This window comes from Gracilinanus agilis, chromosome 3, assembly GCF_016433145.1.
Source record: "Gracilinanus agilis isolate LMUSP501 chromosome 3, AgileGrace, whole genome shotgun sequence".
Taxonomy (NCBI): Eukaryota; Metazoa; Chordata; class Mammalia; order Didelphimorphia; family Didelphidae; genus Gracilinanus; species Gracilinanus agilis.
In genome coordinates this window covers 73420979-73433609 of record NC_058132.1, presented here as the reverse complement: position 1 = coordinate 73433609, position 12631 = coordinate 73420979, and positions in this window count along the sequence as shown.

The window sequence follows — 12631 nt, the reverse complement described above, 5'->3', positions numbered from 1 at the left end:
TCTCTGTCTTCCTCCCCTCCCTTTCTCTCCCTCTGTCTGTCTGTCTCCTTCCCTCTCCCCCTCTCTTTGTCTTTCTCTATTTCCCTCCCCTCCCCCTTTCTCTCCCTCTTCCTCTCTTTCTTCCTCCCTTCCTCCTCTCTCTCTCTTCCTTCCCCCCTCTCTGTCCCTCCCTCCCTCTCTGCCTCCCTCCATTCCCTCTTCTCTTCCTCTCTCCATCTTTGTCTTTCTGTCTCTCTCCCTTCCTCCCACCCTCGTTTTCTCTCTGTCTCTGTCTCTGTCTCTATCTCTTTCTGTCTCTGAGTGCCCCCCTATCCCAGGCTCTGTCCTATCTCCATGTCTCTGCCTGTCTCTCGGTTTCTCCAGATCTCCCTTTCTCGGAGTGCTCCAGGCTGCCAGGAGCAGCTGATATCTCTGCCTCTGCCCTTCTCTATCTGCCTGCAGGAATTGATGACTTTCTGCCTGTGTCTCTCGGCTTCCCTTTAACTCTCTCTCTGTCTCGGAGTCAGTGTCTCTGAGTCCCTAATGCCCACAAATGCTAAGATATTTAAATGTGGTATTTTCCAATCTAATCAGGGAGCAGGGGCTGCTGAGTGAGGCTCACATTTAATTTGATCTGTCGCAGGCTAGAGGAGGAACCGCTCATCACACAGGGAGACAATTAGGAGAATGTCAGGGCCACCCAGACCCCTCTGCCCCTCCCCCACTGCCTCCCTCTTGCCTGAGCACTGTGGGCAATCGAGCCAAGGCTTCCCGGCCCTGCGGCTGGGCAAGCCCTGCACCTCCTCCCCCAGCCTCAGTGATAAAATTCTGGAATCTCAGAGGTCATCCAATAGAAACCTGTACATGAGCCAGAATCTCCTCTACAACCTCTCTAATAAGTGGTCACCCAGTTCTGCCCCAAGACTTTCTTTTTTAAGCCCTGACCTTCCATCTTGGAATTGATACTGTGTATTGGCTCCAAGGCAGAAGGGCTAGGCAATGGAGGTCAAGTGACTTGCCCAGGGTCACACAGCTGGGAAGTGCCTGAGGCCATATTTGAACCCAAGATCTCCTGTCTCTAGGCCTGGCTCTCAACCTATTGAGCCACCCAGCTGCTCCCTCTCAAAGACTTTTATTAAAGGGCATCTCAACTTGCTTGTGTCTGACCCTTCCTCCTCATACCCCAGCCCTGTGACTGGTTCTAGAGAGAGAGAGAAGAAAGGTGTGTTGGGAGGTATCCCTGGGACACCCTTACCCGCTCACCCCACACACAGAGTACTCTGTCTGTCTAATCTAGAATGTCATCAGCCACTGCTTCTAGTTCAGGCTCAGACTCCGGTCAAGCCCCAGGACTGGTGGGCATTTGGTGGCATTTGGGTGCTGAGGCTTCTTGGAGGAGGCGGCTGAGCCTATCACTGAGAGACTGGAAGTTTGGGGGCAGCTCTGGCCTGAAGGCCTAGAGATTAGGTTGCATTTGGGGATGAAGTCCAGGTTGGGAGTCTGGTGAGGTAAGTTATTATGAAATCTGGGGCTACATCTCAACTAGGTTCAGATTCAGGCTCAGTTCCATGGTTAAGGCCAAGTCCAAAGAAGTTGGCTGAGGTAAGAAAGGTCGGACAAGTTGCAGAGGTGCCACAAACTCTGGGGAGCCAGTTTTTCCTCTTCTCTTTCCTCTCCTCTGCAGCTGTCTTTCTTATCAGCCCCCTCTCCAGTGTACACACCTCATCTTTTCCCAGATCCTATTCAGCTTCATTATTTGCTGGCTCTCTGCTCACCTCCTGTAATTCAATCTACTCAACACCCTGGTCCTTCATTTATCATCTGGCTCATTCAGACATTTGCAGCATCTCTCTCCATCCATCCTCCTCCATCTCCTCTCTCTCTCTCTCTCTCTCTCCCCTTTTACTTTATTCTGTTATTCTCTTTGTCTCTCGTCTATTTCTGTTTCGCTCCTTTTGCTCCCCATTTCTGTCCCTCTTTTTATCTTCTCTTTGTAGCTTGTACTATTTTCCATCTCCTCTCTCTCTGTCTCTCTTTCTCTTTCTCTCCTTTTTTCCTTTATTCTCTTTATCTCTGTCTCTTGTCTATCTCTGTTCACTCCTTGTGCTCTCCATTTCTGTTCCTCTTTTTATCTTCTCTCTGTATCTTGTACCATTTTCCATCTCTTCTCTATCTCTCACTCTTTTGGTCCCTTTCTTTGTATTTTAGACAATTTCTGCCTGTCTCTGATTATCTCAATTTCTCCCTACAGTGTACTTTTCTTTTTCTTCATTTCTCTCTTCTTTTCTTCATTGCCTCTATCTTACTTTCTGCCTCTAACTCTCCTCTTTGGGTTTGCTTGTTTATCTCTATGTCCTCACTCTGTTTTTGCTGCCTTTTACCCGGTGCCAGCCAGAGCCCCTACCCTGGGAGTTCCCTTCTTTCTCAGACTGGACACTTGCCAGGATGTGGGTCCTTTCCCCTTTCTCCACCCAGCAATCTGTATCGATGAAATCACAAGGCCAGTGCCTAGCCTTACCAGCTTCACAGAATCGTGAGGGTCAAATAAATTCATGGGTGTAAAGTCCTTTGCAAACTGTAAAGTGATATTTAAGTGGCAGTGATAATCATCAGTGAATCTGATGGCCTCTTCTCGGACTTCAGACATTCTGTGGCATCTGAATGCACTGACCTCCTTCTGGATGCTGCCCCTTCCCTTGGTTGTCTTGTTCACTCCCAGCTCTCCAGCCTCCGTGTCTACCCCTTTCTTTGTCTCTTCCTCCCCTTCTGTCTACACACCACATCTGTTTGACATCCTCACCTATATATCCCATGGAACCTTGGCCTGGGAATGTCCAAATCATCTGTATCCAGCTAGTTGCCAAGTCTTCACAGTTCCCTTCTCTTCAATCACATAGCCAAGCTTCCTTTAACCCTTGCCTGGACTAATGCCACGTTCTTCTAATAATCTAATAATTGTAGCATGAATTTGTATAACGTTGGAAGTTTTGCAGAACCCCTTGTGCAAGTTATCTCATTTGATCCTCACAACAGCAACTCTGTGAAATTGGCTACATTATTGTTATCATTCACAGATGAGAAAATGGAGTTTGAGAGAGGTTAAGTAACTTGCCAGGGCCAGATTTGAACCTAGGACTTCCAGTCTCCAGGTCTGGCTCTCAATCCACTGAGCCACCTAGCTATCCCCCAATTTCATTTAAATCTGGTTTTGGCCAAACGAGGGAGTCTGCCCATGTTTGACATCTCTGCCTTGATTTACACGTAGCTCAATAAAAGTTTGCAGAAATTAGATCATTAAATAATCCTCCCCTTCAAACTTGTCTCATCTCTGATGATGAGTCCATCATCCTCCTTGTCATAATCGTGGAGTCACCTCTGACTCTGCTTTCTCTCTCATCCCTCCCCACTCTGCCCCACTCCTTCATCCGTGCTCAGGGAAGAGACAATACTTCCGTACGTATCCATCATCTCCCCCATCAAAAGGGGAGGGGCTGATGGGAATTTTCTGGGGTGGGAGAAGGGCAGCTATTAATATGTACAACTCACGATCATGGGATTTTGAGTTAGAAGGAAGAGCAAAGTCCAGCTCCTTGGGGAAACCAGTCCAGAGACAGTATGTGATTTGCCCCAAATCAACCAGATAATAAATACGATTCTGAGATCCAAACTCAGCACTTCCGATTCCCCAAACTCATGTTCTTTCCTTTTGTCTAACTAAAGCAATACCGTGCTTATTGTCATTATTATGTTTACATTATGGGATCTCAAATCCGAAGGGTCCTTAGACTCTCTGTGGGATCTAGTCTATTGATTAAAAAAAATCCTTACTTTTTTGTTAGACTTGATACTATGGATCAGTTCTAAGGCAGAAGAGTGGTTAGGGCTAGGCATCTGGGGTTAAGTGACTTGCTTAAGGTCACACAGATAGGAAGTGTCTGAGGTCAGATTTGAACCCAGCACTTCCCATCTTTGGGACTGGCTCTTAAGTCCATTGCTTTTTAGAAGCAATGGGGAAAACTGGGAAGAGTTTTGCTCCAAGTCTGATAGGTAAACCACAAAACTGGGATTTGAACCCAAGTTTCCTGACTCCAAGCCAATTGTTCTGGGCTCACTTTCTAAAAGATCAGTTCTGTGTCTTTTCTTTAGAGGCTTAGTCTCCTTTCTCTCCATCTCTGTGTCTCTTCATCTTACCTTTTCTGGTGTTTTCTGTTTCTGTCTGATTGATTAATCATTCATTAACAATAATAATCTTAATTATTATTTGTTGTTCAGTTGTTTCAGTTTCTCTGGCACTTTGTGATCTCATTTGGGGTTTTCTTTTCCCTTTCCTTTCCTTTCCTTTCCTTTCCTTTCCTTTCCTTTCCTTTCCTTTTCTTTTCTGTTAAACCCTTACCTTCCATCTTAGAATCAATTCTGTGTATTGGCTCCAAGGCAGAAGAGTGGTAAGAGCTAGGCAATGGGGGCTAAGTGACTTGCCCAGGGTCACATAGCTAGGAAGTGTCTGAGGCCTGATTTGAACCCAAGATCTCCCATCTCTAGGCCTGGCTCTCAATCCACTAAGCCACCCAGCTGCCCCATTTGGAGTTTTCTCAGAAAAGATACTGGAGTGTTTTGCTATTTCCTTCTGTTCCCTTTACAGATAAGGAAACTGAGGCAATCAGGGTTAAATGACTTGCCCAGGGTCACCTAGCCAGGAAGTGCCTGAGACTAGATTTGAAATGATGAAGATGAATCCTCCTGATTCCAAGCCCCATGCTCCATCTCCTGAGCCACTTGGCTGTCCCAATACAAAGAGAATCTTGGATTTTGCCAGCATGGGTAGTTTCTTTACTCACCGTAGATTATAGCTGCTTTATCAGCATACATAGTCTTAGGAAGCCACTCAGGATGAAAAACGCCATTGCCTGGTGGTCCGCCTGGTGATGAGGCTTGCTGAACTCAGGTGGTCCTTGGAGGAGACACAGAAGGTCTTTTGCCAAGTCCATTCTTAAAGCCTTTCCCATCTGACGAGACCCATCAGAGCTCTCTCACTGAGAACGTAGGCTTCTTGAGGGCAGGCATTTAGTTTATTTTGGGGGGTCATTGTCTAGTTTATTGAATGGCATAGAACCCAGAGACCAGGAGGCACCAGAGGAGTTTAATGGAAAATTAATTATTTAGAATTGATTAGTTATTATTGTGAACAATTAATCAGGATTTGTCATTGTTGAATCGCGGCCTGTTGGTGGGGAGACGGAGAAGCCTATCCAGTTCTTGCTCTCAGAGGGCTCATGGTCTTGGAAAGACAGAGATTCTTGTGCTGGGAAGTCAGAGGAGAGTGGCCTCAAGCCTCGACCTCAGGGAGCTCATCGTCTCATGGAAGAGGCGAGCCTTGCCTAAGAAAGATGCTGAGTCCTTTGTGTTTAGGGAATAGACCATAAAGACTCAGAGGAGGAAGAGCTTCCCAGAGTGGGCCATGGACTTAAGCTGGGCTTCGCCAAACAGACTGGATCAGCATGGGTGTTGGAAAGTGGGAGGGCTTTCTAGCCAGGGAGAATGGCGTAAGCAGAGGCCTCTGAGAAGAAGGGAACAATGGTTCGACTGGCCCAGCCAGAAACTAATATTCAAAGGTGACTGATGGGAAAGTAGAAGCCTAAGGAAAGAGAGGGGATGGATTACAATGGGCCTTGGTTGTTAGGCTAAGGAATTTGAATCTTATTCTGTGGATAAGTTGAGCCACTGAGCATTTTTTAGCGAGGGAGGGCCATGATTGGACCCATGCCTTAAGGAGGTGTCTTTGGCTGCCTGCCTAAGAAAGGAAGGGGGAAGAAACAGAGAGACCAGGCAAAAGATGGCGGCAACAGTAAGGGCAAGAAATGAGGAGGGCCTGAAGTAGTGACAGCTGTAGCCATGGAGTGGAAATGGGAGAGGAGAAATTGTAGAGATTGTAGAAAGGATTTGAACATTATCAAGTATCAAGTAGTTTTGTTTTTATCCTTACCTTCTGTTTTAGACTCTGTATTGGTTCCAAGGCAGAAGAGTGGTAAGGGCTAGGCAATGGGGGTTAATTGACTTGCCCAGGGTCACACAGCCAGGAAGTATCTGAGGTCAAATTTGAACCCAAGACCTCCCATCTCCAGGTCTGGATCTCTATCCACTGAACCACCTAGCTGTCTCAACGAGCATGTATTGTTTTAGTATATGTGCTGCCTGAGCAAGCACTCAACCAGCATGTATTAAACACCTACTATATGCCAGACACAATGGATACGAAGCCAAAAATGTAAGTTTTTGCTTGTTACATTCCTCCATACCTGGGCTGGGAGCCTAGAAGTATGGGAAGCTCAGCAGGGCTGGCCCATGGGGGCCCCCACTTTCTCTGGTCTTGCTTCAAAGGGTCTTAGCAGCTGCACGGTCCCTCAACAAGCCAGTCTGGGCTATAAACAGGAATGTGACCTTCCCTTCATTTCCAAGTTTTCCTGGCAATGGGGCAGGAGGAAGAGGGGAAGGAGAGCCTTGGTAGACTCTAGGGGGTGACAGGAGTCATGGGCTTTGATCTGGACTGGAGGAACTTTGATGGGAGCAGAGACCTGAGGCCTCAGCCTGAGAAATCCCAATTCTCCATTTCCCTGTTCCCTTTATAGTCATGGCTGAATTTACATGGCATTATGGGTCATAAAGTGACTTACACACAATATCTTCTTTGCTCTTCACAACACCTCAGGGAGTGGGAAATATAGGGCACATTATCCCCATTTTAGAGATAACGAGACTAAGGTTTTCCTCTCTCTGGACCTGTTTCCTCATCTATAAAATGAAGAGGTTGGATGAGAAGACCTCTAAGGTGCTTTTCAGCTGTAAATCCTTTAACCAACAGAGTGCAGAGGACAGAAGGTTGGATTTGAGTCGGGGGAGTTGCATTCAAGTCCAGCCTCAGATACTTTCTGGCTGCTTGAGCATGGGCAAGTCATTTAAACTCTATCTGCCTCATTTTCTTCATCTGTAAAATAGGCATAACAAATAGCACCAACTCCCAGGGTTGCTGTGGGGATGAAATGAGATACCATTCCCTCCGGTAGAGCATTACCAACCTTAAAAGGTTACAAAAATGTTTGCTATCATGATTTATATTCACTCTTCATCCCTGGATACTTCCTAGCTGTGTGATGAGGAGCCTCAACTTCCTGCTCTGGAAAATGGGGCTAATCACACATAAGGGGCCCAACACAAGGCATGGTGGGGGTCCACAAGACAAGGCATATGGAAAATGTTTTGTAAACATCAAAATGATAAAGGAATGTCAGGGACGTTGGTGATAAGAACCTTCTGAAGCTGCCCGGAGGAATACGGCTAGCCCGGGCAGAGGCAGAATTGCCCAGCCCTCTTTCTGCTCTCTGCTCCCTGCCTTCCTCCATCCCTGGGCTCTGCAGTCTTCCTGGCAAAGCCTTTGGGCAGGGTCCCGTAAGGTTCTGTGTGTAAAGGTGGCTAGGCCCCTGGAGACTTCTCCATCCGCTTCCTCTCACCCTTCCCAGAGAGAAGCTCCCTGGCGTGCCTGGGGCTCCGAAGGGCGGGACTGGGGTGAATGGCTCCCTCTCCCCCCAGCCTGGGCCTCAGCCCTTCTGGAGGCTTCCTTACCCTTGGCCGAGGCCCCCAGAGTCAGGGCCCCAAGGCTGTGTGTGTGTGTGTTTGGGAGGGGTGAAGGGGAGGTGGCCCCTGGAGATACAATTGGCAGCCCCTCTGCCCTGGAAGCCTGGGAGCCGACGTGTGGGGCTCCCATTGCCAAGAAAGGCCTCCCCCGTTCCAGGGACAGAAGGGGGACTTTTATGTGCAATCTGCCCTGCTCTCCAGAAACCACTTACGTTTATGATGTTCATGAAATTTATCGCCAGTTGGCAAAGGCGGCTTCCCGGGCTCCTTGGCGGCGGAGCTGGCAGGCAGGCAGGCAGGGGGAGGGAGGAGGGGGGAGACAGCCGACATCCTCGCACTCGAGTGGCATCAAAGGCTCGGCAACTTCCCCTCCTGTCCGTCCTCCTCAGCTCTAATGAGTCCCTAACAAGATGGCAAGGTTTCTTCTCCAGGGAGGGGATGGGAGCTGGAGCCGGGAAACCCCTCTCTCGTGCGTGCCTCAGAACGGAGCCCCCCCAGCCTCCAGCCCCCAGGAAGGTTAAATAGCATAACGGGCCCCTCACCGATTCCATCCTTCTCTTGTCTCTCCTCCTCCAGACCCCCTCAGAGACAGCAATCTGCTCCCAGGGGAGGGCCAGAGCCACTCTGAATGTCAGGGAGGGTGCCATGACTGTTTACTCAGCCAGTGAAGGCAAGAAGCCCGCCTGCCTCAGTGCCCCCCTGGGGGGGTGTATCTGTGTCTACATGTGAGCACACATACATGTACCAGTGCGTGAATCTGTGTGAGTCCTCGGCTATGCGCGGCGCCCGGGGGGGACTCTCGTTCTCTGGACGTGGACTACAGGTGAGAATGAGTTGATGAGTCAAGGGTTAAGCTTGAGTTAAATCCAGGAATATGGCTTAATGAGTAGGACTAAGTTAATGGCAGAGAGTGGCTTCAGAGAATTGGGAACTTGAGAGGTGGAAGGGATCTTGGCCGCCATCTTGTGCAAACCAGAGAACACAGAATGTTGGTGCTTGAGGGTGAGCCAGTGGGCGAGGACGGGTTAATTAAATGAGGGAAAGTAGGGTGCCGGCTGAGGTTGGGTTAATGGTTCCTCGTCCTCTCCCTCTGTGTTTTCAGTCCCGCCTCAGTTGGCCCTAAGGAGCAACCCCCATGTTGGGAGAGCCTGGATGGATACTTGGGGCTGCTGAGGGAATCCTTGGGGAATGGCTGGAGGAGGCGTTCTATCACACCTCAAGAGCGCTCATGAATCCCCCTTCTAAGGAGGGCACATGCTGCCCACACCATGCTGGGGCAAGAGTCCTGTAGACCATCCTCATGTTGTTTCTGAAGGACCAGTGACCGGCTGATAAGGTCCTAACTCCTACTAGGAATCCTGAAGAGATGTCTTAGGAAGGAAAATCGTTTCTCCCTGTTCCATTCAATCAGAAACAGGAAACAGGAGCTTTAGACCACATGCCCAGCTCCAGCTCCCATCCCCTCCCTGGAGAAGAAATCTTGCCTTTTTAGGGCTCCACCAGCTCTAGGATTTGAGGGTCCCTGAAGAATCGCCCTTATCAAAAGATGCATTACTCTTTCCAGCTCCAGACCTCTGGGAGAGTCCAAGAACCCCGGGAATCCCCAGTGATGGCTTCTTCTGGCACCTGCAAGGGTGTGGGTACCACCATCATCACTGTCAGCACTGCAGCATCACCACCATTCATTATCACCATCACCACCATGCTCCTTCCTCCATATGGGGTCCCTTGCTCTCTAGGGTTCTCTCGGGTTGCTTCTATAAAGCCCGACAGTCATATGAGCCCTGAAATTGGCCACTTATCCTTCAAGTTCATCTCAGGTTCCAATGCCCCGATTTCCTGTGTCTTACCGATTTCCTCCAAACCTCCCCCTTCCCATCCCCCTACCTGCATCTCCGGTCCTCTAAAGGCCCATGGGCTGTGCCAACCTGTACAGGGAGGCCCAGCCTTGAAAAATAGCTGGTGGGACTGTAGCTTTGGGGGCCGGGGAGCAGTGGGGAGGAAGGAAGGAGCAAGCCGCCTGCTAGCTCCCCTGGCCCCCTCGCCGGCCCCCACACTGCTGGGCTTCCAGGAAGCTCATTAATTGCAGGGCACCATTCAACAAGAAGGATGAGGCCCGGGAGTTCTTCAGCTCATTAGCCGGGGAGCTGAACAGTATGTGTGAGATTAGCAGTCACCTGAGCACCTTGATAATTTCATAATTATTGGGCCTAATGGCTCTGGCTCTACCACCAAATGGCTTTAACCCCTTGCCTGCTGGGGCCAGAGATGCCTGGCTGCCTAAGTGTGGTGGGGGGAGCGGGTCACCTGTGCAGAAGGCTCCGGCTCCCCTCCCTCTGGCTCCAAACTCCTGTTTACATGAGAGAGGATTCTTACCCCCAAAGGAGATGAGTGGGAAGAGAAATTAGTAAGGAGGCTGAGACTTCCTAAGTGGGTCTCTGTGTGAGAGCCTGTAGCCTGTGTGTGTGCGTGTGCGTGTGCGTGTGTGTGTATGTGTGTGTGTGTGTGTGACAGACAGACAGACAGACAGACAGAGATGGCCAGAGACAGAGAGAGGGGAGCGGAATGAAGACTATGACATGGGTTGGGAAAGATGATCTGATATCCCTCTTGGCTCTGATATTCCATCTTATCTTTTATCATCATTCTTTTAGTCTAAGACTCCTCCCAGTTCCGACATTTTATGTCTGAAGGCTCCTCTCAGCTCCGACATTCTGTGTTCTAAGATCCCTCTGGGTTCTGATATTTTGTGTTCTAAGGCTCTGACATTCTGGATTCTGAGACCCCTCCCAGCCCTCTGACATTCTATGTTCTAAGGCATTCTCCAGTTGCAACATTCTGTGTTCTAAGGTCCCTCCCAGTTCTCACATTCTATGTTCTTAGGGTCCTCCCAGCTTTGACATTCCATGTTCTAAGATTACTCTCAGCTTGGACAGTCTGTACGTCTTTCTTTCTTGCAGTTCTATTTTCTAAGTCCTTTTTTTCTTTGGCTCTGATATTCACGCTCTAAGGTCCTTTCTTGCTCTGGCAGTCTATGTTCTAGGACCCCTCTGGATTTGACATTTAGTGTTCTAAGTTCAATGTTTGGTGGTATATCTGTTGTACCTAAAGTATGACTGTGTCTGGGGTGGGAGAGGGGGATAAATTTCACCAAGTGGTATCTCTTGGCATCCTCAGGCAGTAGTAGGGTCTGTGTACACCTCCTCCCTTGCATGCTCTGAGGGTTCTAGCTCCAGCTTTCTTGGCATGTGGGAGGCCAGGCTCTAGTTGGGGAGAACTCAGTGCTTGGGGAGGTGGATCTGGAAATAGCATTGAGTTTCTTATTCCTGAAATGGGCTCTGCTAGCAAGGAGGAAGGGAGGTTTCCCTGGAGGAGAGAAAATGATGTTTCTGAGGTTCTCCGTCTTGGGGTGATAGAGGCACTGGACTGGGTTAGGCTACAGGCTGAACTGGGTTCTGGGTTCAGGTTTTGGCATTGGGAGGGGCTGAACTTGGAACATGGTTCTAGTTAATGGTGGCAGAACTGAACAGAGATCTCCCATTTCTCCTGAGCAAATCCCGGGTATGAGGTGGGAGATGGTTATCTCTTGGTTCATCCTTTCTTCAACATGGATTCCTTTCAGAGGGTTAGGGGGAGCTCCAGTTCAATGGCCTTCCAATCACTAGAACAAGAATAGGTTTTGAAGACAACCCTGACAGAGCGGCTAGAAGGAGATGCTTCAGAACCGGCAGATAGGAGAAGGGGCCCAACAGAGGGGCCTTATTCTGGGCCCCCTCTCACAGCCATCCCCCAGCAGTCAACAAACACTATAGCCAATGCTCTCACTGACTTTTGCTGGAGAAGAACCACAAAATATCAGAACTGGGAGGGCTCTTCAAACCCAGAATGTCAGAGCTGTGAAGGCCTTTAGAACCCAGAATGTCAGAGCTGGGAGGGTCCTTAGAACCCAGAATGTCAGAGCTGGGAGGGTCCTTAGAACCCAGAATGTCAGAACTGGGAGGGTCCTTAGAACCCAGAATGTCAGAACTGGGAAGGCCTTTAGAACCCAGAATGTCAGAGCTGGGAGGGTCCTTAGAACCCAGAATGTCAGAACTGGGAAGGCCTTTAGAGCCCAGAATGTCAGAACTGGGAAGGCCTTTAGAACCCAGAATGTCAGAGCTGGGGGGGTGCTCTTAGAACCCAGAATGTCAGAACTGGGAGAAGCTTTAGAACAGAGAGTACCAGAGCTGAGAGGATCCTTAGAATACAATAATGTCAGAGCTGGGAGGGTCCTTAAAACAGAGAATGTCGGAGCTGGGGGCAGGGACAGGCCTTAGAACAGAAAATATGGACTAGTGGGGCTGAGCAAGCCTTTAGAACATGTCCGAATGAGAAGGGACCTAGTCTAGCTGAACCCCTTCATGGGAGCAGCTAGGTACCAGAGCAGATAGAATATTGTTCTTGGAGTCAGGAAAAGCTCAGTTCACTTACTAATACAGTGTATCACTGGGCAAATTACTTAACCATTTTTAGCCTTGGTTTCTTCCTCTGTAAAATGGGGATAATAAAAGCCCTTACCTCCTGGGGATGTTATAAAGAATATCAAATGTAAAGCCCTTTGAAAGCTTTAAATCCTCTACAATATGTTTTTATTATTTTACAGAGGAGGAGACTGAGGCTCATAAGATGGAAATGACTTGGCCAAGGTCACCCCGTGAATTAGTGGCGAGGCAGGAGCAGGTGTCTTGGCTCAGAGTCTGGGGCTCTTTCCGCTGCGTGAATTGCCTCTCGAGGAAGAGTCTGGGCTGCAGGACCAGTGAATGCATTATAGGCACTTAAAAAGCCAACCCATCCTGTCTTCTCTCTTCGGCATAAATAATGGTTTTTTTATGAATAAATCATGCAGCTGAGGCTCCAGGGAGAAGGTACTTGGTGTGTGCATGGGGGGGTGGGGGTGGCGCTGGGGTTTGCTTCTTTAGAGACTTCTGCCCTGAAGGATGGAGGGGCCAAGGGGGGATGTGGTGGGGGCGCAGAGTGGGCTTCTCCC